At 40.3% G+C, this 26,150-nt stretch overlaps 1 protein-coding gene across 2 annotated transcripts in view; it reads right to left on the bottom strand.

The window, feature by feature from the left end:
• Positions 1-25,943, bottom strand: part of lrrc4ca (leucine rich repeat containing 4C, genome duplicate a) — a 56,952-nt gene extending 31,009 nt beyond the window's left edge. The window contains exon 1 of one of the 2 annotated variants that reach the window (XM_034141655.1): positions 25,826-25,943. The gene's annotated coding sequence lies outside the window, so the exon portion shown is untranslated. Of the gene's footprint in view, positions 1-18,207; positions 18,588-25,825 lie in introns of those variants that run through there. The other variant, XM_034141654.1, reaches the window with a different exon arrangement.
• Between the last annotated feature and the right edge of the window lie 207 nt (positions 25,944-26,150).

A 26,150-nucleotide genomic window follows, 5' to 3' on the forward strand; every position in this document is an offset into this window, starting at 1 on the left:
TGCGTTGTCATGGGAGCCTATGAAAGGCTACCTTTCTGCTACCTATTTCTCTTAATGAACAAAGGTGTCACATGCATCCTTACATGTAGGTCATTTGGGAGGTTCCCCAAAGCTGCAAAAAGTCAAGATACTAAAAAAAGGAGCGCTGCAAAAAGCATGCTAGAGAGCTCATTTGTTCAGACTGATGTGAGGTAATCCCTTCCCCTTTCTACCTCCTAGGGAGGGAGCCAGGCTTTGTTTCAGTGCAGGTTTTCAGCAAGCACATAATTAGGATGACTTTGTTGCTACAGTAAAGTAAAGTGCTCCACAGCAGCAAAGCAACTCTGTAGGAATTCTCACCTGGTGAGTGTGTGGTGCCCCTCGAGTTTAGCATTTCCACATGACTTACTTCCACATTCTGACTGCCGTGCCACCACACACATCCACACTGCTGTTTTATTTTATAAATTGGATGGACACAGGATGTGTAATCTATTGCATGCTTTTACATTTCAATTGAGTGAGAGAGGATGTGTGAGAAAGTGGGGCTGATAGAGGACCTGCTGCAAGAGGAGAGTATGCTTTGTATAGGCAGACACTCTTCATTATTCCTCAAATAGAAACAAGCCCAGCCTCTGCTAATCTCCATCACAACAGAAACGAGAAAATGGACTCTGCTTTTGCTGCCTTTCAAAGCCACTAGCTAACAATGGACGTAGAATAAATCAAATTTGCAGCCCCCCACCACACGTTAACCTCCTTATTTGCTTCCTCCTCACTCTGCCTGTCCCTCCCTTTGCCTCTCTCCCTCTCCTCTATCTTCCTCTGCACTCCATACTGCGCCTAGTTAACTTCATTGGTTGGAGAGGAAGAATGCTGAGGGTGCAGGACTAAAGATAAACCAGCATCAATTAGACTCTAAAGTGCACTTTATTTATTCCCCCCCCCCCCTCCCCCCATGCCAAATTAAATTACACTATACATTTTAAAAAAACGCAATGGAAAAGCAATGAACTTTAATTATCGAAGCAGATCCTCAACATGGGTCACTGCTCACTACAATCCAGTTCACCGTGTGCTCTCACACTGCACATGTGCTGGCTTTGATCACTTTTTTTGTATCTGTTCATAAACATAAATTCACATAATCAGCCTCACATGTAATGATCTGACCTGTGTGGTGAAGTTGCACAATAAAATACACACTCCCTACATTGTTCCAAATTAATATTAGTCCAATAATGGGAATCAAAATGAAGAGTCTGTATTTGTTCACATCACTGCAAACAGACTTTAATTACTGACAACAAGCATTGAGGAAACATCCCTCTTTTATAAAGTGATGTTTCCCTCTTATGTTCTTTTTCTCACTTGGTTATACACAGCGTATGTAACAGAAGAGATCAAACCGCTTTGATAATTCAGCTGAGATCACCAGAGACACAGTGGGAAACAAATTAAACATGATAACTAAGACTGTGCTTCCTCCCATGTGGATTGGATGGATGGGGTAATGTCTGTCTGGAGGCGAGCGAGACACAGAAAGGGGAGAGAAAGCACGACACAGCAGCTGTGAATCCCCTCTATTTCTTTTTTGGGATGACTGCCATGTCAGATGGCATGGCACAACGTGACCTGTGTTAAATGTTACTTCCATTTGCCAGTGTTTTATCTGTCTATTTTGAGTGTGCAGTGGATATTTCTGACCCGTACTGAAATACATGTGGATAGCCTGCAAGGAATGCCAAGAGCAGCCTTTTGTTTTAATCAACTCATCCTTCCTGCGTCAGTAAAGTGTCAATAAAGAGTAGAAAAACCTGAAAAAATCTAATTGCTAAAGGCATCTAATGACCTAAAAATGCACTATGTTACATGTCACAATGTATGTTTTCTTCACAAGGCACATGGTTGTGTAACAGTTTGACTGAATAATGGGTCCTATGAGGATAATCATGTACATCTCTGATTTTGCTCTGCATATTTTGTTGGGTCTGATAACACCTGATTGTTGACAAAATAATAATAACTAAAACACATAAACTGTGGCCTGGACGATCAAAGTGGATGTTTTCACTTCTGAGACACCATTGTATTGCACGGGAATTGGGTTGGCCCTTGTTTTTCTGATTTCAGTCTAAAGCTCAATAAGACGTATTCTCAACAAAATGAATATGACTGAATGGTGTCGAATTTTCCAAGTCAGACCAGAAGGACGTTTATTTTTCAAACAAGTCAATTCTTGAACCAAGTTATTTTTGTATCTTTAATTTGCTAGTATATTGGCTGTATTGTCCTTTTGTGAGATATTGTACTGCCCCACATTCACAAAACCCAACGTTTATAGTATGAGGTAAAAATTGGGCACAAACCTTCAATAATAATAATAATACATGACACTTATATAGAAAACTCAAATATGCTTTGACAGAGAGTAACACAAAAAACTAAGAAAATATATAAAGAGACAAACAGAAAAGGGGGGGGGGGGGGATGGTCAGTGGTTTTGAGTGATTGACAGCTGAATAGTTTTTTTCAAAAATGTTGAAATACATTCAGTAGATAGATTCAGTGCCGAAGCAGGACATAGTTTGATGTTTTGTATAATGTAACAATGTGGATGTTGGGGGTGAAGGCTGGATGTCAAATATACAATATAAAACTTTGTTTACCAAGGTTCTCCCTCAAGCTCTGTCTGTTGGTTCCCATGGTAACTAGATCGACAATGTTTACGTGACCTTAATAACACAGCTTCCTTTAGTGGTAATTTAAACATACAGCCCATCAACATTGCGAAAAATAAAATATTCCCTTATCTGAGAATCTAGATTGCTCGTAGAGAATATCAACAGGAAAGCACTCTCCATGTGAAAAGTACATGTTCATAATTATGGCTCCGGGGTAGGAAGGCTTCATATAGATTGCAAGTCTAATTAGTGAAGTTGTTGTTATAATATTCTTTCTGTCCTGGCATAACAACAACAGCAACCCAAACATTGACAATTTTGCTGCGTCAACATGACTTACAGTCACATAAGAAACAGTCTCAATGAGCAGGAAATGAATCAACCAATACCGCCCTCCCCTTACACAGCCTCACACGATCTGATTTCCTTGTCAAAAAAAGGCCTGTTATACAATTAAATGATGGTGAATCATTATTCGTTGGTGTTTTCTCCCGGTGGTTTACATAACCAGGATTTAATAATAGAACATGTGCGCAAATACTCTCCCACAATACTACTGGTGCACCCTGACCAAGAAACAGTACTCTATTTTGAATGTGAGTCACACAGAGAGCCATAGAGAAAGAAAGAGAGAGCTTGAACGAAATTAACTGAAGTAGTGCATTTCCCTGCCACATGTCTCACCCTGTCGAGTCACAGGCATATTCGCCTCTGCGGTTTTACAGATGCATAAATGTCCCAAAGGCTTGTGCATTTAATTTGGCATAAAAAAACATGCATCAAAACAGCGGAGCACACAGCTTTGTTTAAGATCCTCTCCTCCTTCAGGGTGATGTTTCAGTTTGAACTCAAACAGATATCCGATTACCGATGATGCCTGAGCACTCAGTGCAACGAGATGCAATATGTTCTCAGCCCTCAGAACTACTTCCGCAACACAGCATTGTCAGAGTGTATGACTTCAGCCAGTAATTAATTCTTACATACTGAATGTGTGAAGAGAGCCAACCGTCACAACCACACACACAGAACAACTATGTGACCAGTAAAAGGCTGGATAAAGAAGCATTATACATTTAAGAGTACTTTAAGAACTAGGTATTTGCATTTATTTAAAAGATATCGGTGATTAAAATGTAAGATGATTTAAAATTGTGAAAGTCATAAATAATTTAACAATGATTCAAAGTGTGTGTTTTTATGCAGAAGTACTGACAATTTGGCAACCTGAAACCTTTACTCCTGACAAATAACTGGCAGACAAATAACTGAGCTTCAGCAGGAGACGAACAAAAGCCTGACTGAGGGACAGGCTCAGCTGGCAGACATTTAACTTTAGCCGAAGACCCTGGGATAGTGTGTGTGTTGTGTGTATGTGCCTGTGTGTGTGAGTGGGAGAGAGAGACAGAGAGAGAGAGACTTTATGTTAGCAGTCACATCACATCACACTTTGCAACCAAATTGATTAAGAGAGTCACCATGCAGACTTATTTGGACATGGAGCAGATTGAACAATTACAAGCGACCTCTGGTTTCATGTGAGGACATTAAAATACTAATTGTTATTGTACCTATAGATCACCATATTAAAAAATGTTTACATTATTGCATTCTGTATGCACATATGTGATTTTATATATGTAGATATTTCAAATAATCTCTTTAGTGTATGTGTGTGTGTGTGTGTGTGTGTGTGTGTGTGTGTGTGTGTGTGTGTGTGTGTATGTGTGTGTGTGTGTTTGCATTTATCTGTGTGGTTACTAACAGAAAGAAGATGATACTTTATTAATCCCCAACGGGGAAATTACTTACTCACATTACACACACACACACAGGTTGATATACATGAACAAATGCAGAAACAGAACCACATGCAGGATGAGGGAGGGAGAGTGAAGGGGCCAGTTTGGTGGCGCCCAGAGCAGTTGGGGGTTCGGTGCCTTGTTCAAGGGCACCTTGGCAGTGCCCGCAAGGTGAACTGGCAACCCTCCAGGTACCAGTCCACGCTCTGTATTTGGTCCGATCGGGACCCATCAGTTCAAAGTCCAAGTCCCTACAGACTGAACCACTGTCTGCGGCCCTAGCGTAGAGAAATTGAATGTCAGTGTATGTACTATATGTGTGTGTGGGGGTGTATTGTTTATCTCTCTATTGAGGAGGCAGTCCTTTGAGGGACTCAAAGCAAATACTATTGTAAACCCCAAGCTACTGAGGGACTGCGAGAGCCAAAGCCATCCATCAGAGCTGGACATATCCCCCATATGCAAACAAATAAATTAGAGCACTCGTGTCCAACCGGGCCCACGCCACAGCAGAGCAAAATAACGTGCAAGATGTTAGTAGATGTGAAGGGATGCCATATAATAAACTTGAGATTAGAAAAAACCCTCTTGAGGCGCCAAAGCCAAAAGGACAGACAAATATAAGGATAAATTAATAACAAGGTCAAGTGAATTGGTTCTGAGAGAATAAGAGAAGGCCCAGACAGCGCCTCAAATATATTCACTTCTTTTGAAACGTATTGCGCTAAAGATGGCTGTAAGATCTCTGGATCTCCTTTAAGGGGTTTGTTATCACTGCATGTGGGAGCACAAGAACCCCACTGCACACAGCTGTGTGTCACTTTTTGCAGCTATGTGGTGCTGTCGTCCTCTAGGAATGATTAACCCAGAAGAGCTTAATATAGAAAGAGAGCAAGAAATAGATGGGAGAGAAGGATGATAGGTAAAGAAAGAGAGAGAGGGGAGGGCATAGAGGACATTATAGTATTCCATGGAGAGTCTTCTCTTTACCTCTGCACATCAAACCATGTTCACCACCGTTTAGCAATCTGTCTGCTAATTAATCATGCACTGTAATCAGTCAGAGTCACTGAAATACTCTGCGTGTGTTCGTGAGGCTTGGGGTACATCTTCTGTGCGGGGGAACGGGTACATACTGAGAATAATAGAGACACACTGCATGCCGTTTGCTGCTGCAGTGTTCCCGTTTGTGCCGACAATGTTAATGCAATCAGGCTTTGACGTTTAGGGTCTAGGGTATGCACCTAGGTTTCTATATTGCTCTGGAAAATGCAGTACAGAGTTTACTTTACGTAGTCTTGGAAGCCTAAGAAATGGATAGTGTGTCTCCTGATTGCGGCAAAGTATGTCATCTAATAGGTGAGAATGGGTGCAGTATTCATGATGCCTGTAATGATCTCCAGAGTGGTGATATCACAGTGATTGGATATGTATTGACTGCATTGCCACCAGGGCGGGCGGGCAATCATGCATGCAACTATTCTGGTTAATTGTGACATGGTGGCAGTGGTGGCAGGAGGGGTGGGCTGGGTTAGCATCCGACACAGAACACCAGCCAAGCCTGCTAGCTCACATACAGCCATCAGCGCTAATCTCCCGCTACGTGCTAACAATAGCGCTGATGTGGTTGCTTTCTGGAGAAGCTTTGCTCCCCCCGAGCCTGCCTTGTTTGTGCAATGCCCCAGCAGCCAGCCGTCTTTCGCTTTCCCATTACTGAGGGAACAGTGGAGCTGAAATCAGCCGGTGTATTGTCACTGCTCAGGAATGGCTGACTGATTGAAGGCACACAGGTTACCGGATTCTGCCTCACATGAGCTGGGTAATGTGGATAAACATTTCTCTGAACCAATTACTTGGCATAAAGCACATTGGGATTAGTGACAGAACTAAATGTGTTAAGCAAGATGATGGAGATGGGAGAGGAAGATAGAGGACTTGTGTTTAACCTACTGGACAGAATAAGAAAGTTTGGAAAGAGAGATGGAGAACTACATTACAAAATAAGAGAAACACCCTTTAAAAATGTAAAGTCAGCAGACAATGTTAGTAATGCTGGTGCAAGTGTAAACAGATGCAGTTTAAACATATATTTCCACAGGAAGACGGTTTTGCGTACTTGCAATACAATTAAAGTATACATACTAGTTCCACATATTAATTCGCAGTACAGCAGTGTTTTACTATATGTCACTGAAAAGCTCCAGCATAAGATGAAGCCACATTTCTGAATGATACCTTACCTGAAAATAACTACTCAGGAATATATGGGCAAATTGTTTTCAGTTTTTTATCAACTTTACCCATAAACATATCAGATTTCCTAGATTGTTCTGTTCCCTATGTTTAAACATGTTAATACAAGAAGATATAGTCACCACATTTCACAGTAAGTAGGGCCATTTCATAATCTACTTTGTTCGTAAGCGTATGTAAAACACATTTAGTCTGCATCCATATCCATAGATTCCTATTCCTCTCAATAAAATAACAAAAGCAAATTTAAATTATCTTTAAATTGTTAGTGATGTTACAGTATAAATGATTTTCTTTTTACTCTTTAATGTTTTGCCAATTAACAGCCTCATTTATGTTAAGCATAGTGATTATACACGTCTTATTTTTACTGTACTGTGTATATGCTCTAGCTAAGATATGATCTGTCTCTTTCTCAGTCTTCCACCCTGTATTTACCTTTCTATTTGTAGGCACATGTTGTCTGGCACATGTTAAGGTCTTTAAATTGTGCAACAGCCCATGGGCATTGAGCTATTACATTGGACCTCAGCTGCACTGAAAAGGGGAGGGCAACCCCTGCGGTATGTCAAAGTTTAATCCTTCATTTTAACACACTCCCTCAAGCTTTCCTTATTTATCCTCTGTACTTTCTCTTCCTGCACCTTGAGGATATTCAAAGGCATAAACTGTGGGTAATATCTGAGATATGGTGGCTTCAACATATTTCCTTCTAACATTCTAGAAACTGCAACCGGACTGTCATTCAAAATGCTATTTTCCTGGAAGCAGGAGCATCATTATGCACGACATTTCTTTGATTGAGTCGTGAGAAAGAGAGAAGGTTTCACTAAACCGCTAAGCTGAATGACAGCCAAAGACACAGTTAGAGAACTGGGACTGCAATGTCACACACGACAGCAGGTTAGTAGGAATCTGGCAAGAGGACTTAAACTTGTTGTCTGAGTTCATGAGCGGGTCCGACACCTAAAGCCACAGGAACCACAATCCGTACACAGGCCTTTTGAGGCACACACCACTCTTCTTGGCCCATTTTCAAGGTGAGAAAGGCCTTACACTAAATTGGTGAGATATTTCACAATCAAATAAATGGAAAAGGATGATATGGCCAATGAGTTTATTTGCTTTTTGTAGTTGCAAGTTTTACTCTTGTATCTATTCAGTGCCAAAATGCAATGTGCTGACAAGGTTCCTCAAAGGTAAATCGTTATTCTTAATACAGAAAGGAATCCAAGCACTTTTTTGTATTTATTTAACTCCGTTTGATGCATTTTAAGGTGCTTGGGAAGTTATTTCCAACTAAAATAATATACACATCACACAGTTTACTACTCTGCTTCAAAGATTGTATCAAGTCGGCCTGAATTATGTCATTCTCAACAACTGGCTATTGGGTTGGTGCTTGATAAACATGTGTTTCCTTTTTAATGTATGTCAGTATTGTTCTTCCAATAGATCAGGGATGGGCAACTTTGATGGTGGTGGGGGCCACATAATTGATGTACTGGCCACCAGGGGGCCGTAGATTCACTTGGAACACACACACACACAAATTCCATGTATTGTATGTAATTATTAACAAATATACTAAGTCTGACATCTTCATTGACATTTTACAATCTTTCAGGGAACATCCTCTAATAAGCTCACTAAACAAATATCAGTTCACAGAAATGTTATTTAATGTTTACAAGTGGCATGTTTGTATTGAACAGGTTATTTAACAGTGGAATAAAACTATTTTAAACTATTGGAAAGCACGGAAAATGTGTGTGCATTGAGATTAACCATTAAGATGACATAAACATGAAGTCATGATTGAACACTAACCCAGACATTAGTTGTCTAACTTGAACCTAAGACACTTGTAGCCTGTCTCTGCATTCCCCTTATTCCACAATAAGGGGAATGTCAACACAGACACCTGTCAACCCGCACTCTGCTGTTCCTCAGCGCCGCTCCCCCTCCCTCCTGCTGAAATTATGAATGAAAAGCGTATAGTAATCATAGATAACACGGCAGGGTCCGTGACAGTTTGTTTTCATCTGATTTCAAATAAACAAAGTCTTGGTTTTTAGAATATTAAACTTGTTTTAGCCAAATTCAGATGATAAATAGAACTTTGAAGCTTGTAAATGCATAATTACAAGCGGCAACTTAACGTCACAGCAGGCATAACAACAGCCGGTGTTTCTTGTGAGTATTTCCCCGGGAAACAAACACAATACACACAAACGCGTCACAGATTATTTTGCGGTATTTGGCTGCCGAACGAAATCATGTACGCAGATCGCGACGTGAAGCCCCCGGGCTGCCATTTGCCCATCCCTGCAATAGATCCTCTCTGCCAAGGTGACACTTGCCAAAATATAATGACATTTAAAAATGTAACATAGCAAAAATAAAACATATCCTGTTGTATAAAAGATGGAATGGTTTGCGAATGAAAATTGTCATTCCACTTCAAAGATTCATGCTGAACTTTCTCATTAAAGCCTATAAGACAATACAGTTCTTGTTAGCAGGTTCCAGCATTGCTCCATCAATTAGTTTGGATTAGGGTCTACTTCACAGACGCTGTAATCACGATGCAGTCGATGCTTTGATGTTTGAACAAATGAGTACAAAAATTGTGGAACTGTCTTATGAGGATTTGTTCCCCTATTTCACACCAGAGAACACTAGATCTTCTCTAAGTCAGTGAATGTCTTTTCCTTCACATTGATGAAATCCTTCATTGTCACGTTAAATGAGACAATGGAGGATCCTAGCTTCTAGGGAGGACATAAAAACCGTACTCTACTCTTTCCCAATTTGCCCTACCATCTATTTAAGTCAATTTGCATTTTTGACATTTATGGGTGTGCATCTTACACATGCAGTAAAATATATGACTTTTACAGCTTATCTACTGATTGATAGCTGCCATTCTTAACTGGGTATAATGATTGCCTCATCCCACCACAAAAGTTACTGTGCTAGATCTGATGTTGTGCCAGAATCTCCACAGAGTCACTTTCATTCTTCATTAAAAACGAATTTGTCTTTGGAAGACACAAGCCAGCCAACACCCTTAGTCTTTGTATGCATCATTTGACTCTGCTGCGAGGAAACACCATTTTCAAAGCTGAAATGAAACAAAAATTAGAATTCAAATAAGGTAATATTCCCATTGAAAGTGAAGAGCAGGGCGAAGTTTGTGGCTGATTGCCCCTAATACACACAGCGATAAAGAAATGGTGAGGCAGCGCTTCCTGACTTATACTTCCCATAATCAGCATGTGTTTGTCCTCCAAAAGACCTTGTCCTTTTCTTATCAGTGAACCTGTCAGGTCCATTGTGATCTTGTCCTGACTACAATAGGAAGAACTTGTATCTGTTCTGTCTCCACACTGAAGTGGTTTAGCCTGCTTAGCCGTAAGGGACACCTCACATTCATATGACCTCTTTACCATCAAACTTCATATTCCAAATCCAGCATAGCAAAAATAAGTAGCACGGCAGAAATGTGCCTTAGAGCAGAGAAATATGCAATATGATAACCACCTAGAATAGAAGCTAATACAAACAGAACGAGTCCGACGCTTTTATGCTCGGATTAGTGTCATGCTAATGCAGAGCACACTGGTGGAAGGAGGAAGAGGAAGAGGAAGGATTGTGTGCCAGCGACTGTAGGGGTCCCACCTGTTTCATCATGGACAGAAGAACCTTTTAACCTGTCCACACTGTCCTTAAAAAACACATGTCTCCCAAAGGGCTTTGTCATCCTCTCTGAAAACAGCTCATTCTGGATAAAGCGGATGATTTCAAATCGACCACCTGGTTTCGAGTCTGCTTTCCACAGCTCTTTTTTTCAACATTACGATATAGAGACCCTTTAACTATTCTGCATTTCAGATGCAGATTTAAAACAACACGAACCTTTTCATGTCAATGGCATTGGGAAAAAGAGAGAACTACATCACAAAAATTATTCTGCAAGTACTGTAAATGCTTTTCAGGAGCACAAAAGGATACATTGAAGATGAGCTGTACACAGTGATCAACCTATTTCCCTTTACATGTGCGCATCCACATTAACATAATAACGCTATCTTTCTCACACATACACACACATATAAACCTCCACACTATGCATTCCAACAGAGAAAAAGCAATCTTTACAACTCATGAATATTACAATGAGCTGGATCTGGGTCATTAATATGACACAGTAGTTACACTGGAGCCCAATTAGCAGTTAACATAGAGCCTGGAATGTTCCCCTGTTACTGTACATAATCACTATATCACAGCGACAGTCTTCAGATCAGCGAAGGATCAAACCACACCATCACGTACAGGAAATATCAAGGACTTTTCTACAGAGAGCTTGACTAAATGTGGTGGTCTTGGTTGCTTGAGATTATTCTCTCCAAATCCCAAAAAGTGTACCTGGAGTGCCGTGCTATCTGGATAGTGACAGAGAATATCATGTAAACGCGATGTCTCAGGCTCAATACCTAGTGTGGGACCATTGTTTCATGTCATAGCCCACTCTCTTTTATTTGTAGTCTGCTTGGTCCCTTGGAACATATCTGCCATTGGTTAAGCTATGTTAATGTATTCACTTTAACAAAATGAAATATGACAAGGCCTTGAATTGTGTGCGACCTTTTTTCTCTCCTCAGCGACAGACAGGCTGCAGCCAAATGCTGAGGAGTCTGGCACGGCTACAGGAGGCCAGCCATCGGGCTGCAGACACACACACACACACACACACACACACACACACACACACACACACACACACACACACACACACACACACACACACACACACACACACACACACACACACACATTTTTTTTAATCAAGCATTATTAGCTACTCCACTACTGTTTTACACAACAGCAGTTGCTTTTTTGTAAAAATGTGTTCACTTTTCTTAATTATTATGTTTTTCATAATTGCCTTTATTGCTGCTTTATGTTGAGCTGAGTACATTTTAAAGACCAATAAGCCGTGACATTCAAACTTTAAACATTCAAAACGTTATTGACAATGAAATGTATTTACTGTTTATCTTGGTTCTTGATAAGCTTCCTGTTTGGAAACAACTGCAAGATGTTCATTATATGAGGGGGCATCTATTTAGGATTAATTATTGTAGTTTATAAGGGAGATTACCCATTAACAGGGCATGCATGAGCCCACTTAATTTATCCAAGCCTTTCTGCAGCTAGTGTTTCAGAACCGAAAGCTTTTATTTCCCTCTCACACATGCAGTGGAGGAGCAGACTGACAGCCCCTGTCACAAGGCCTTGACCTAGCAGTGAAACAGACTGGTACCTCAGCAGACTCCATAGAGACAACTTGGATTAAATCAAGTGTAAGTCTATCCTTGTCAGATCAAAACTATCATAGTAGGGCAGGCTTGCCTACATGCAGGTGTCAGGATGATTGACACATTAAGGTCAGAGACTAACAGGGGGAGTGTTGGAGTGAGTATGCGTAAAAAAAATACAAAAATATACCAACACTTACAACTTATACACACACAGATAAATACATACATTAAGTCCACATGCATTCATGAGTGATAACTAATAACTTATTGTAAACACATAATATGTAGTCTGATCTGAAATTGGAGCATTCTGTTTCTGTAAGGTTTTTGTGTGAAATATTTAAGAGTAAATGGGTTTATCTTTTTTTTTATTTAGCAAATTGAGTCTTAATACTGTATGTGTGAGTATCAGTGGTCAAGGACAAAGAAACTGATCAAAGGTACAATGTCTGTATAGTTCCACAGTCTGAGATATGTGTGACTGCTGGCAGGGGTGTGACCACGCTGCGGCTTTGACTGACGACCAGATTCCTGCTGAGATGCTGAGCTGAGCTACCAAGTGATTGCCAGCCTGATTGTGTTTATGAGTTAAAAAGCAGATCTGGGAGACAGACGGTAGAGCTCGACCCAGATGTCCAGATCACAGACACTCATTCTGCACCCGTGGGTCTGCAGAAGGCATCGGTTTAGGAGGGCACATGCATGAGCTTTCACGCACACACACACATTACAATAGCAAAAATGGACAGACAAAAACAGGGTTCATTTTGAGCTTTCAGTTTTTTTTTAAATTGTGTTCCAGAACAGACAACACTTTTGATTATCGGACATTTCATGTACATGCGTACATGTGATTTAAATAAATGGTTTAACCATCTATAAACATTTTCCGTCTCTTAATTTTTTAATTCAAGCTACACATATTGTATTTAATTTTAAAACAAGATACAGCGATGAGAAAGTGATGGTTTTTTTGTGTATTTTCTTAACAAATGAATGAGCATCAGCCTGTTTAATAGTCACAGCATGATGAGACTAATTTACTTGCTGGTGTTACTGCCGCCAAACTCAGGGTCAAACCCTGAGGAAGGCTGCTGAAGTGCATTGGCTTTTAAAATGATAGCTTTTGTGAAGTGTTATCGAAGGGCATTTGTTTTTTTATTCCTCTCTTATATTTTTGCTTGATTTTGATTCAAGCCAATTGCAACAGATGGAAGGTTGCGGCATATTTCTTTGCCGTACAGTAAACCATATTTCCAGGTTTTCTGTATTTTGATGATTTTACCCGAGGTAACGTCATCATAATATAACATATTTCCAACTACCCCTGCAGATAAAACAAGCACATTGTTATGGACAAAGCACCATATTAGAGAAAAGCTTCCTCTCCCCCGGGAAAAGCCCACCAGCTCTATCAGGTCAAGTATCCATTACGGCTACAGGGTATTTTCTTTTCATCTCAAACACAACACAACCCTTCAAGTTAAAAGGTAAACAGTACATTCTCTTGTGTGCACATGCTAACATCCTCTATGAAAGAGCTATTTTCTCTGTCTTCAAAAACCCCTCTCAGGCTGAAAAGGGAGTCATTTGGTTCACAGGATAGAAAAAAAAACGCATTAATGAACCTAGGTCCTAGAACTTAGAATCACTATCATTTGAAGCAGACCAAAGAGACCAACAGGCTTTTGAAATAGTCTGCAGTTTGAAAATGTGGTTTCTTAATGTTTTTGTCATTGAAGGCCAGTGTCAATAGAATACATCTATTTTAGCTAGCAGCTCATAAGCTGCCAGGGGATGCGCTAGGCATGACTCTGTTGCTATGCGACCACTAAAAACCAGTTTGAAGGGCATCTCTCCAGTTCAAATGTTTTTAACTTTGGGTGTTTAAAGCACAGAGCGACGAGCATGCTCGGCTCACTCTAAAGTCAACAACAAAAGATTGGGAAGACAGCGCCTGGGAGTAAGGTCTCCTTTTCTAACCTGCCTTCAATTTTCTTTTTTAATGTCTTTTGATTTTTTTCTTAGGACTTAAATATCTTACCTCTTTAAGGCAGAATCTGGAAAAATAAAGGAATTAAGTGAGCAGCCTTTCCAAGCCCATTTAACCTTTCAATTTAGCAGCAGGAATAAATGTGGTGGCTGGGTCCGGTATCACTTTAAACAGTCACTGCCTCGTGTCCCGGGGGCAGGAAGAATGACGCCTCTGTGTTGCATATGTGCATGTTTCTGTTAATGTGTGTGTTTATATTTGTGTATGTTTGTTAGAGGGAGAGAATGCTGTTTTGAGTACAACAATAATGCAAGCAATTATTAACAGAGCCCTCGCACCAGTCCTACCTCGGGGGCTGTCACTTTCATTTAGTAACATGTGACATTCCAGGGAGGTCAAGAAAGGAGGGACTGGCAGCAGAGAGGAAGGTGCGGATTGCTAAGTTGAAAAGACACCATCATAACAACTGGCTAGGTGGATGATGTAAGGCAAGTGGTGAGTAGTGATGCACCCTGAATTCAGGTCAGTGCTTTGAGCTGAAACAGGGAAATAGTGGTGGAGTGGAATAATTCCTTTTAAGCCCCGAGTCACAGCAGCAGCAAACAAATTATCAAGCTGTATCGTTTCAAAAATAGCCAAGAACACCCCACAATGTTACCACACTGAACACCCTTATCTATATCCCATGTAATCCACTTCTGTTTCCACTGTAGGAGTTGTAGTAGAGAGAAAGAGATGGCAACAAAAAAGAAAGAAGCAATGCTCCCTGGCCCCTAGAATGACAGAATGGCACTTTTATGATGTCTCCCAGATTATTCCCTGAGATGGATGGGTTGAGCTGGAACACCAATTGATTAATCCATCGACTGCCGGAATGTGCAGCGGCCGTCCCCCTGCTCAGCTGTCCTTTCCCCGGACAGAACATTCAACCAGACATGCTGGAGAGGATGACTAATGAGTGGGACTACAGCACACGTCTGTCTGTGTCCGTGCTGCGCCCAAGATGCTTGCTTGTGTCTGCTCGATAGGGTAGATTATATTATACAAGCATGAACAACATACAATCTCTGGTTCAGATGATTGTTCACATTGGTGTAGCAAGATGAGAACAACTCCCTTTTTTCTGCTATAAAGATTACATAGGGATGCTATAGTGACAGAGAGCTTGCAGTGACAAAGCAGTGACAAATTGCTACTTTTCTTAACAGCAAACCTATCTGAGCACAACACTGTCTTCAAAGCACTGCATTCATCATTTAACAGCAGTGCACTTTAAAAGGAACTGAGGTGTTTCTTTTATCACATTCACAACATCTGCCTGGGATGCAGACTTGCAGCAACGTGTCAGTGACCATCACGTTAGAGCTTGCTCATTCGCCTGCTTATGACAGCATCTTCCAAACGCCAATCCCTGTAAGGTGACTATCTCTCTGCCTACCTTTGAAAGTATGCAGAATAATCACCATGTGCCTGGCCTTGAGTATAAAAGAAGCAATAATCACCGGTGATGCACTTTTTAAAATCTTCAAATCAAAATCACTACTGCTTTCTGCTCTAACCTTAAAATCATTACAAATGTTCTCCACTGAGGGCTTATGAAAAATGGTGTAAATAAGATAATATTAGGAAACATTTAATGCTTTCTTTGTGAACTTTATAAGAGATCTATATTTGAAACCTTTGCCAAGGTTCTTTTTTTTTTTTACAATACAAATATGCTCTGCCAGCTTTTGTGGAAAGAAAAATGCAACAAATGGAACATTTTATTGTGTTCTGATAAAGAAACGTACAGAACTTATTGTAATAAAGCCAACATATATTGTTTGGGCTCTGAATTTGGTGTATGTAAACCATTATGTGGATTATGCCCGCTTCATTTGTATTTTCGTACAGTAAAGGCCTCTTTCACCTCCAATATTAGGGCTTCCCGCTCCTATTTGGCCCACCACTTCAGACTCCCCGCATCACACTGCTTGTCTCCAATACAATAGGCAAGAGAGTAGATAACGGATCATTGTACCAGTTTCCTTTCTCTTAGAATGAAACCCCCTGAGAGGTTTTATACCCAAAGAAGATGAAAAATGTAGGGGTAGCTCCATTATTGATACAAGTCCCCAGCAGTGAAGAAATGAATGCTAATGGTGTCCTAAGCTGGGCTTTAGAGAGATTAATCCGATTTGAGAAATGAACATTTTATTATATGGCACACAGTGCTGGCCCTGATCTGAACTGAGTCACCGGCTGAGGAAGGAACATATGACAAAGGGAGTGTGGAAAGGGAACACGGGTATACAGTCTGTCGCTTCACAAGATTCTGGCCCCTCATTGCAGTCGTGCCCTTTTCCAGCTGACAAGTTCATTAATTTTCTGACACAGCAGCTTGGAATGATTTTCAATAGATAAGACAGACAACAATGGCTGGAGAAAATGGACATGAAACAGGTATCTATGGTAGCAACATTATCAGCTGAGGACTGGCTTTGTGTGAGCAACAGGAAGTCCCTCGGTCCCAGTGCAGAACCTGCTCTGAGGCTATTACTCACTGCTTAGAAGGACTAATAGGGACACACTGGGGAAACAGCTGTTGTCACTCTAGCATAGTGAAATAAACAAACACAGTTTCCCAGTTAATCAGTTCACTTTAAAGTCATTTGCTCCTTATGTTTGCTCGATCTTAGCCTATGACATCCCAAACCTACAGCCCACACCCATCTGCAAGAGGACCTCCACTGGGATAAGAAGGTTTGTGAAGTGTTAAATGGGGAGGAGGAAAAGTCTTTCTACTTATTACTATGAATCATGCTGCACCAGTTGCCAACAAACAACTGCAATCTTGGTAATATGTAGGGGGGGATTTATCATGCTAAAGCCTCTGACAGGGCAAAAACATAAAACGAGCAGTCTGATTTGTCTCCCCAAGGTGATGTCACTCCATCATGGGCTTTTCTTTCAGAGGGTGAATAATGTCTGCCATGTTTCTCACTTTCACAGGTGAGAGATGCAATTCATTCTTTGTCTGAGGAGTGACAGTCACCTCTATTTATGCTGTTACGACCAACACTAGTTTATCAGCAACAAGGCAGACATATATTTGTAAAGCTCACCGTCAATGATATGGAAAATGTAACATCAATTTAGTGGCTTGATTGTCCTAAAATACTCTTAATCCTTTACTAATATGCAAGTGAGGGTAGGTGGATAGAAATATAGATAGATTGATAAAAGACACTTGAAAACCTATTGAACGTTTCATTGGCATAAAGCCTAAAATGTGTCATATGTTGCTTCGTTGCATACTAGGAATGGATTATATTCAGCGGCCAGTGGCTCAGATATTCGAGCCATTAACTACAACAACCATGTCTTCTCCAACTGAGCAGAGGCAGAGTGAGGACGCTAGATTTTAATTTCAGCACCACGCAACAAGGACAGCTCTCTCACAGGCTTACACAGAGGAAGCAAACAAGCGCCCTCTGTGTAAACCATGCAAAGAAGAAGTAGAGGGGGAAAAAGAGGACCAGTTTCACGTTTTAAGCATTAGTGAGAGATTCCCGAGACGCAACCTTTGAATTTTAAATTCAAACACTAAATATTTTATAAACACCATTAATTATTTCTCAAAAGTCACTATAGCATAAAAATACCCGTGCTAAATATGACAGATTTCCAGATACTGAATGTAGGGTTATAGGGCATGTTTAGAGGGATGGCTGGATTGCCATGTGCTCACTCAGGCTGTTACAATGTATAACATAAGAACCACGCACATTAACTTAACTTTCTTTTACAAATATATCTCAGTTTGCTCTATTATGTAGAAAAGCTTTTTTGTTTTATTCATGACATCTAAGCTCGATGCTCGCGCACTCAACTCCAAGGGCGCGCAATGAAACGCAAGCAGACCGACGCGAGCGCACACATCTTGTCCTTATCCTTCAAATCAGCGCATGATTAGAGATCTATTAGTTACAGGGCCGCAGTATCAATGAGGGTAAAGCCTTGGGAATGATGTGTCCTGATTTAGTTCATATTTAAATACATGAAAATAAGAACACTTATCACATTTTGTAAATCCAAAAAGAAGAAAAGGCTAAGGGAGTAGTAATGTTATAGGGATGATTGAGGCAGTCCACCTTCATGTATTTACACCACAAACACTAACTTACTTGTTAACGAAGACGCCGATGTCTGCAGGATCCCTGCTTAGACGGAGAACGGTCCTTCTCCCGCTCCCTCCCCAAAAACTGCATCGAAAAAAACATCCGCAATTCTCAGGCGATTTTGCAGAATCCGTGCTGATATTTTCTTGTCAGACACATTGTGTTCCTACTCTCAAAACGACGTGGCATGTAATCCACACATCGGTCAGGATGAACGTGCTATTAACTCTCACAGTGATGATAATGCATCCGACATTTCCTCTTTCTTCTCAGGACGCACATAATACAAAGACACCCACAAGTGCCATTCTTGAAACTACTCTCCCGATGCCCACTGTGGTCCCAGGTTTTCTTCAATTGATGAGTTAGGTAAATGCAACGTATTAATGTTTTTTCTTATTTTCTCTCAGATCTAAATGCAATGCTGAAGAAAGTAACCTGTATTCAACATGTAGAGCAGGGAGAACCTCGTGTGGTCAATTTCCAGGTAGATACATCGTGAAAAACCAGTCATTTGACTCGATGACAGACCATCATCCATCCATGGACGGTCAGAGAGGGGGATGTTCTAACGTCCCGCTTACTGTCGTTTTCAAACGTAGGCTAACTTTTCTTCAAGTCCTTATTACTTCTTAGTCATCAGCCGTGCTGAATCTGATTAGATTTCACCTCACAACCCAGTGCGGATTTCAAGATTCTTATTTCTCTTTTCCCTGCTGGTTATGTCGATAAGTCCCGTAGTTTAGTTAGTTAATGCATATCATATGGATATACAGTGGATACACTATAAAGTTGTCGAGATGACACAATATATCTATTTTCTCTTTAAGTTGCTCCGTTTTCCATTTTCGAGAGGATGAATGCGTAAATCTCGCATCGAAAAGAAGAATACAAATCCAGCAGGTAGCCTAATCCCCGAAGTGCCTTTTAAAACTCCATCAGAAATAAAGGCTTCAAGTGTGAAAATCCTTCGTTGTAAACCAAAGGTTGAATTCTTAAATGTTTTCCGCGCGAAGCTTTGATTCACCCTGTCTAGATGGGAGTTATAGTTCACCAAAGCCAGTCATCACTTCTGCGCCCCTCGTTCCATGTTTGCATTCGGCCACTCAAGCCTCGCCTTTAAATGGATGTGACACACACGGGGGTAAGAAATGACTCAGCGGGTTATTATCCACGGTGTGTTGCTCGTCCAAGCCCCGTCTTCCTGTCTGTCCACTGCAGTGTGTTTTAAGCTGCTTCAGATGTGATCACAAATCACCCCGTTCCAATACGCGCACACAGGCATCGTCCATCGGTGCGCTTCACAGTACCTCAGTGCGCTCGGCATTTACGTACCCCAATAAAACGCACGGCGCAACAGCACGGACGAACGATGGATTGATACGTGTACGAGTGGGGCATCATGTAGGTTACCTCCCACTGACAAGCTGTTCTCTCCAAGTGAGACTGTTCGGCGCCGCCGTCAGCCGCGCGATTGTAGAGGTGAGGGCAGGGAATATTGTTGCACCTCTCTTTTAATCTTCATATCACTCTGTTTGAACTTCGAGGGCTCCAGGTGTGCAAAAATCTCACCCCAAGTTTAACTCATTAATTTCTGACCTTTCTCCTTCTTAGGCATTGGTCCGTTTTAATAGGGGCAAACAAATGCAAATTATCGTTTGAGTGCGCACCCGTTTGTGTGTGCATGGAGGGAAAATAGATTCCACCCATGTGTCTCCTGCAAATGGGACATGACTGCCACCTACCGACTGCCTTCGACTGATTTTCTGTATAATAGTGGCCTCAGGTTGATTGTGGCTCTCCCATGACAGACTGCGTTTTGTTTATATAGGATTTCATATACTCTATGTATTTGTATTTTAAAATGCTGCAGGGTACAATAGGAGAAATAGGCCTACATAATATATTGAAGATAACACCAGTAACCAAAAAGCCACAAATGGAAAAAGTCTCACAACCTAGAAGATGGTGTGTTATAATCTTGCTCAGTCTTCAGCACTTTAGACCCCATTTATGAAAGCTGGCTGTGTGTTATGAATTATGAAATACACATTGCAGGTTTTTAGCACAGAGGCTGACACAGGAGATTTCAGGTCTTCAGAAAGATTATTGCTTGTGAAACGTTTATCTCAGGCAACCTGCTGTACTGCACTTATTCTGCTCGACTCAGTCATATTATACAACATGTTTAATGGAGTAAAAAATAAATAAAATAGGGATGCATGTGCAGATGGGAGAGTGAGAACATGTATAATCTAGGAAGAGGATGCATTCACAGATCATAGTAGATGTGAGAAAACATTTGAATGCCAGACCAGGGATCTGTCCATTGCCCTGTCAACAGCTGATCTAATTTCCCTGTGTGCTGAAGGCGTTGCATCATTCATCTGTCTTCATAACTGTCGACCTGCCAGTCTGTGCCTCTGCATTTGGTAGTAAGGAGCACCGCCCCCTTGCTTTCTAGTCAAGGGAGACATCATTAAATAAGTCATTTTTTTCACTCTATTCTTCTAGTCTCATATTTTCCTCTCCTGAAGCCAAGCTAGCAATGTAAACCTATTAATGTGCAAACCCTCTTTTCTCTTCAAGATAGTGGAGCAAGTTTTTGTTTAAAACCCTTTGAATCTACAGCAATTTGATGTAATTTACATGTAACTACTGAGGTCACTTTTGAGTGCTCTCTCCCGTAATGCATGTCAGGTTGCTCAATGCAGCCTTGCCTAATGGTTTTGATATAAAGCTGTACTTTGCCATCAGCAATTGTGGATCTCTGGTGACCATTCCTTACTACTTTAGGCCTTATATGCTGAGTGGGAACCATCACTGGAGGCCACAACCTCCAGTGATCTATGAAGCTTTTGAGATTTTGCTGGTGGAAATACTTGCTTCTTCAAAGTGAAGCTTTGGGACACATATTGTTGACGGACTCCATGACCTTAACCATACATTCACGTGTTAATTGTAAAATACATTATTCAACATCCTTTTAGCTGACATGACACATGAATTTACATTTTAACTGATGTGAGTTCTATTCAAACATCACAATAATAAAGATCAGTCTGTCCTTCGAGAACGTTAAGGAGATGTTGTGCTGCCATCGTAAACAATGTGACCTTGTTCCTGGAAAGGGCAAGACACATTCAAGACTCAAGGGGCCAGTTATTTCTGGAGTGGCAAGGACGAGTAAAAAGCCTTACTTGCTTAAATGCTTCTGTATAGATTATTGGTTATGCTTTCAGTATCCATGTAAAAATTAGCATTGCTTCACATTAATAATGTGAATTGCAGACGCAGCAGTGGTGAAGGCTTTAAAATGATCATGTTTTTTGAACACCATGCTCTTTAACGTCACTTAACGCAAACCACCGAAAAAGCTGGTGTTTTGACAGAAGGGAGAAAAAAAGCAATAAAGTGCCATTCAGATGCAGCTTAAGGCACACAGATCTTTTCCTTTCCCTGAGAGTATTATGTTGTCAGGGCCTGAATAATACATGTGTTGGGATGCAATTAGATAATGTAATAATCATGTTGGGCATGCCATGTAGGTCTCATCCAGTGATCAAAAGGAATATACATACCACACTTAAGTTAAGAGTACTTACCATCGCTGTTTGCTCTGCCAAGATTCAGTTTTAGCTGACAGATTAAAACATGAGACATTTAAACACAGCGTAGGTTTGTCCAAACATAACGTATTACAAATATAAGCACAAAGCTCCATGTAATGCAAGTGTTATCATAGCGATGAAAGTGATGTAATCTGGAACTTGATATGCATAGGATATTCCATCTCAGGTACTTGCTCTTTTAATTAAAATAAAAAATTGTGGTTTTCTGGTTTTTAGTATGTCATTCATATTTTGTTAAATACAAATAATAACAATACTCTCTCCTCTGTCTTACTGTATGTTCCTCCCAGAAATAATTAAATCAGGAACTGAGTGAGAAAGGGCATTCGGTGGCACCTGCCCCTTTTAAAGCAGGCTCTGAATACATTAATAATGTGTGTTATTTATTTTGAGATCACACATTCATTATTCATGATGTTGTTTTTGAGTGTATGAGACATCCCTTCTAATATCCTTCCAGGCTCAGAGGCAATGCAATAATGCAGGCAGGTGTGTTGTGAGAGGTAAGATGGAGAAGTGAGTCTGTGGGCCGGAGAATGTGTCACACACCGCTCCTTTCCATTCTGCTCCATCAGTCTTAGTGCCACCTCAGGTAGTGTGGCGTAGGAAGCTTGTCTCCGTCTACTCTTTGATATCCCTTCTTGCTTTTCCCTGTTTCCACTGTACTTGCCGTGCATCACATAATTCAACCACAGAATTGTAGAGAAATTCTACAAACACCACAGTGAGGACATCTCTGGGATTTAAAGCATCACATTACACAGACTTGATCATTAGGTACATCAATGTGTTTGGCATCCTATTAAATCTCCACTTTGATCCACACTAATCTGCAACTGTACTTCTGATCCAAGGCTTCCTTCGGCCCATGGGGGGTAGAGATCGATGATTTCTTAGTTTCCATGGCCACTTTTGGCTCGGGTTCTCGGTTCAACCCTGTATGTGTGGTAAATTAAAATAATTCGAAGCATGCTTCACCCTAATCACACTCTTTAAGCCGCTTCAACTGCATGAAAAAAAATGGTGAAGGAGCGGGAATGACTGGCTTAGTTACTGGATATTGGCTGCAGCTCAAAGCAGTATCAAGAGATGAGACAGCCCACACTCACTGAAGGATGAATCCGTTGATAATCATTATATAATCAGTATATTAGTTATCGTATCATCGAGCATAATCATCTGCCAGCGGTGTCCTTTAACATGTACACCCAAAGTAGCTAATATGCAAAGCACACACGTTATCATCTTTTTACAAATGGATGTCCTGCTCAGTCTTACGCCTTGTTAAGCCCAGTTGAGCTTTTAAAAAAAGTGTTTTACATTTATGTATGTCTTCTTAATGATTTGTTTTTATTTATTCAGTAAGAAACTGTGTTTATTATTCTTAGTATTGTATAATGATGCTTTACTCACACAAAGAGTAAGCAATGGTCAGATAATAAGGAAGAATTGAGGGAATACTTAGTCTCTCATCAGTTTGATCTTCTCTTGGGGCTGCACAAAATAAGTAACTAAAGACCAAATAATTATTAATGAATGAGTGGTTACTAGTAGTTTGTGCCACTAATCAACTCTTCCTACTGGACAGTTATGAACTAATCATTACCAAATTACCCATTTATCTACCAGTCTGTTCGCCATTACTCATCATAATCTGCTTTATTGTCTTGTTATCAGAGACAGGGACTACTCACTAAGAATTAATAGATTATATGGTTGTTCCTTTCTCACACATTTTATTGTAACTGCTCACAACTGTATGTACTGTTTTCAAATGTTAACAGTATTTGTAATGGCTTCTGTATTTTTGCAAAACAAAGTGAACCATCTCAAATTGGCAATCCATCCATACAAGCATACTTCCAACGATGAAGATACACAAATGGAGAATAAGCCCTCTCCCACTGTGCCAGTGTTGTTGAGTGGTATATCTAAAATGTCAATGTGCTTGGTTGAACACAACAGAAAGGATAGCAATTGCACTAAGTAATAAAATATATCAGCTTGTATGATGTCTCAGAATGAACACAGCAAAAGGTGTAAATACAACTGATAATACTTAGAAATATCCTAATTAAATACATATGAATAGATTATAAGAGGCATACATATGGGGAACATTTGTATATAGATATAAAAACAATTCTGAAGAGAGGTTTCTGAGTGAAGTTGTAAAGGAGTCAAGCTTTGTGATTTAATTAAATTTCAGCTAAGCAGATCTGCAAGTGAAAAGTAAATTGCAACATTCTCCTGTTTGAATGTAAAGGAAATTACAGTGTAGTAGTAGTAGTGATATTTGTAATGATAGTTTTGACAGTTTAATGTACAGTGCAGGCGATGTTGACCCATCTGCAGCCTTATTCCTCAAAAAGAGAAAAAGGAGACATAAAGCGAACAGACGGTGAAAATAAAGGTTTGATTCATGGTTTGGGAAGAGCCCCATTTCTCAAAGTAAGAACACATTTCAGTGAATGCTCTGTACCGGCCGATGAAATGTTGCAAGACATACTGCCATTGAAACTTTGCCACAGTCTGGCTGCATGTAAACTACAGCCTTATCAAATATGGTTTGATCGACTTTAAGCCGTTTGGTGGCTGAAACGTGTGGGCATTAGACAATTATGTATTCCTTTCAGGCTGTGTGCAACTTCTTTTGTGGGTCATGACTAAGTGCCAGTACCAACACATTTGTGATGCAAAAATGATGTAGGAAGTTGAAATATACTGTGTATAATTTGATGGAGGAAGGCGATGGGGAACAAAATTATATGGGTGCTACAGAGCATGATGAAATGTGGTTTGGTACAATTTAGGGGTCCATCCAGAATGAGTATCTTAAGGTTTGTTGCACCAGCAAGCTAGTAGTTTTAGTACACTTCACCAAACTTCATCTCTAGGAAAATGATTGCAACTTCTTAATTCATTCCCAGAAAATTGTGTGCAAAACACTATTGTGTTTATACAGTATACGGTACGGATATATGTGAAGCCTACTTAATCTGACTGTTGTCAGTGTTTGGATTTGTGCATCGCTGATCATTTTATGTAAGATGGGACACAAACCTGAAGATGAAATGTGTCAGAAACTACACATTTCTACTGTATATTGCATAGAAACGTCCTCCCATGCTATTTACTTTCAATGAAGAGCACTGCAAGATTATCATGCTGGAGCCAAAGCCACCCAACCCCTTTAATTCAAGAATCAAGCCTGAATATATTAGTCATTAGCAGTTTCCTCAATCATTCATTTCATTTTTTATATCCCCCGATGAATATTTTTAATATCCTCTTCTCGAAATGTAGAGCGCTCAATGCACATTCATATCTTTTTTTAAATCTGATAAACCATCTATTTGTGTAAAAAATCACATCAAAATAGTTGCTGAAACGGATGACTGACAAAAGTGCCTTGAATATATTAGATTTACAAATGATTGTCCCTCTCTTATCATAGTGACAGAAATCTTTTTAGAATGAATTTAACCTCAGAAGTTTATTTTCTGCTGAAACGAGCCTCAAGGGCAAATGTCTACCTAATCATAATAGGCATCCACATAATGTAAATAGATATTTTGAAAAAGATGAGTATATATTTTATGTGATGGTTTGATAAGATACATGCACTGCAGAATAAGGAAGAGTCCCCACAAAGAGCCCATTATGAGCTGCAGCCAGGCAACCACATACAGATTAGTATGTGTCTCTTCCTTCCTACTGATAGTTCAGAATCAGTAAGCTGTACATCTTTACAACACACATATTCCTGCTAGAATTGTCTATTAATGCACAACCATTTAAAAGCTTACTAAGTTTGCGACTGAGGATATCTTGACTGACAATCAGAGGATAAAGCTTTAAGCATGCCATAAACCTTGTAATCCTATATCATGGCAGATTTAGACTGGGTGTAACCTCAGTTTCAGCTTGTTTATCTCCTTGGCTTTGTCTCTGTTCATGCAAAACAAGCAGTGCTCTAGACAATGGCGTACCTTTTCACATGTAAGGCAGGGAGCAGATTTGCAGCATCTGGCTGTGACGGCCGATCCACTCTGTCTCTAATCCTCCGTGTGGTTGTGTTTCTGCTCAGACACATAGGGGATCAAGTGGGCCATCCGTTCACATCCTGCCTGCCATGGGGCAGATAAACAGAGGGAAACAGAGTAAATGAGCACATAATTAATAAGAAACACTGTAACGGAAAGCACATTTCATCGGCTGTTTTCACATCTTGTTACAAAAATACCCTGCTCACAATTGGTGGGATGGAGGTTGATTAGCTTTCAAAGTAAGTGTCTCTTCAGGCTGGTTTCATAA

This window comes from Trematomus bernacchii, unplaced genomic scaffold, assembly GCF_902827165.1.
Source record: "Trematomus bernacchii unplaced genomic scaffold, fTreBer1.1, whole genome shotgun sequence".
Lineage (NCBI taxonomy): Eukaryota > Metazoa > Chordata > Actinopteri > Perciformes > Nototheniidae > Trematomus > Trematomus bernacchii.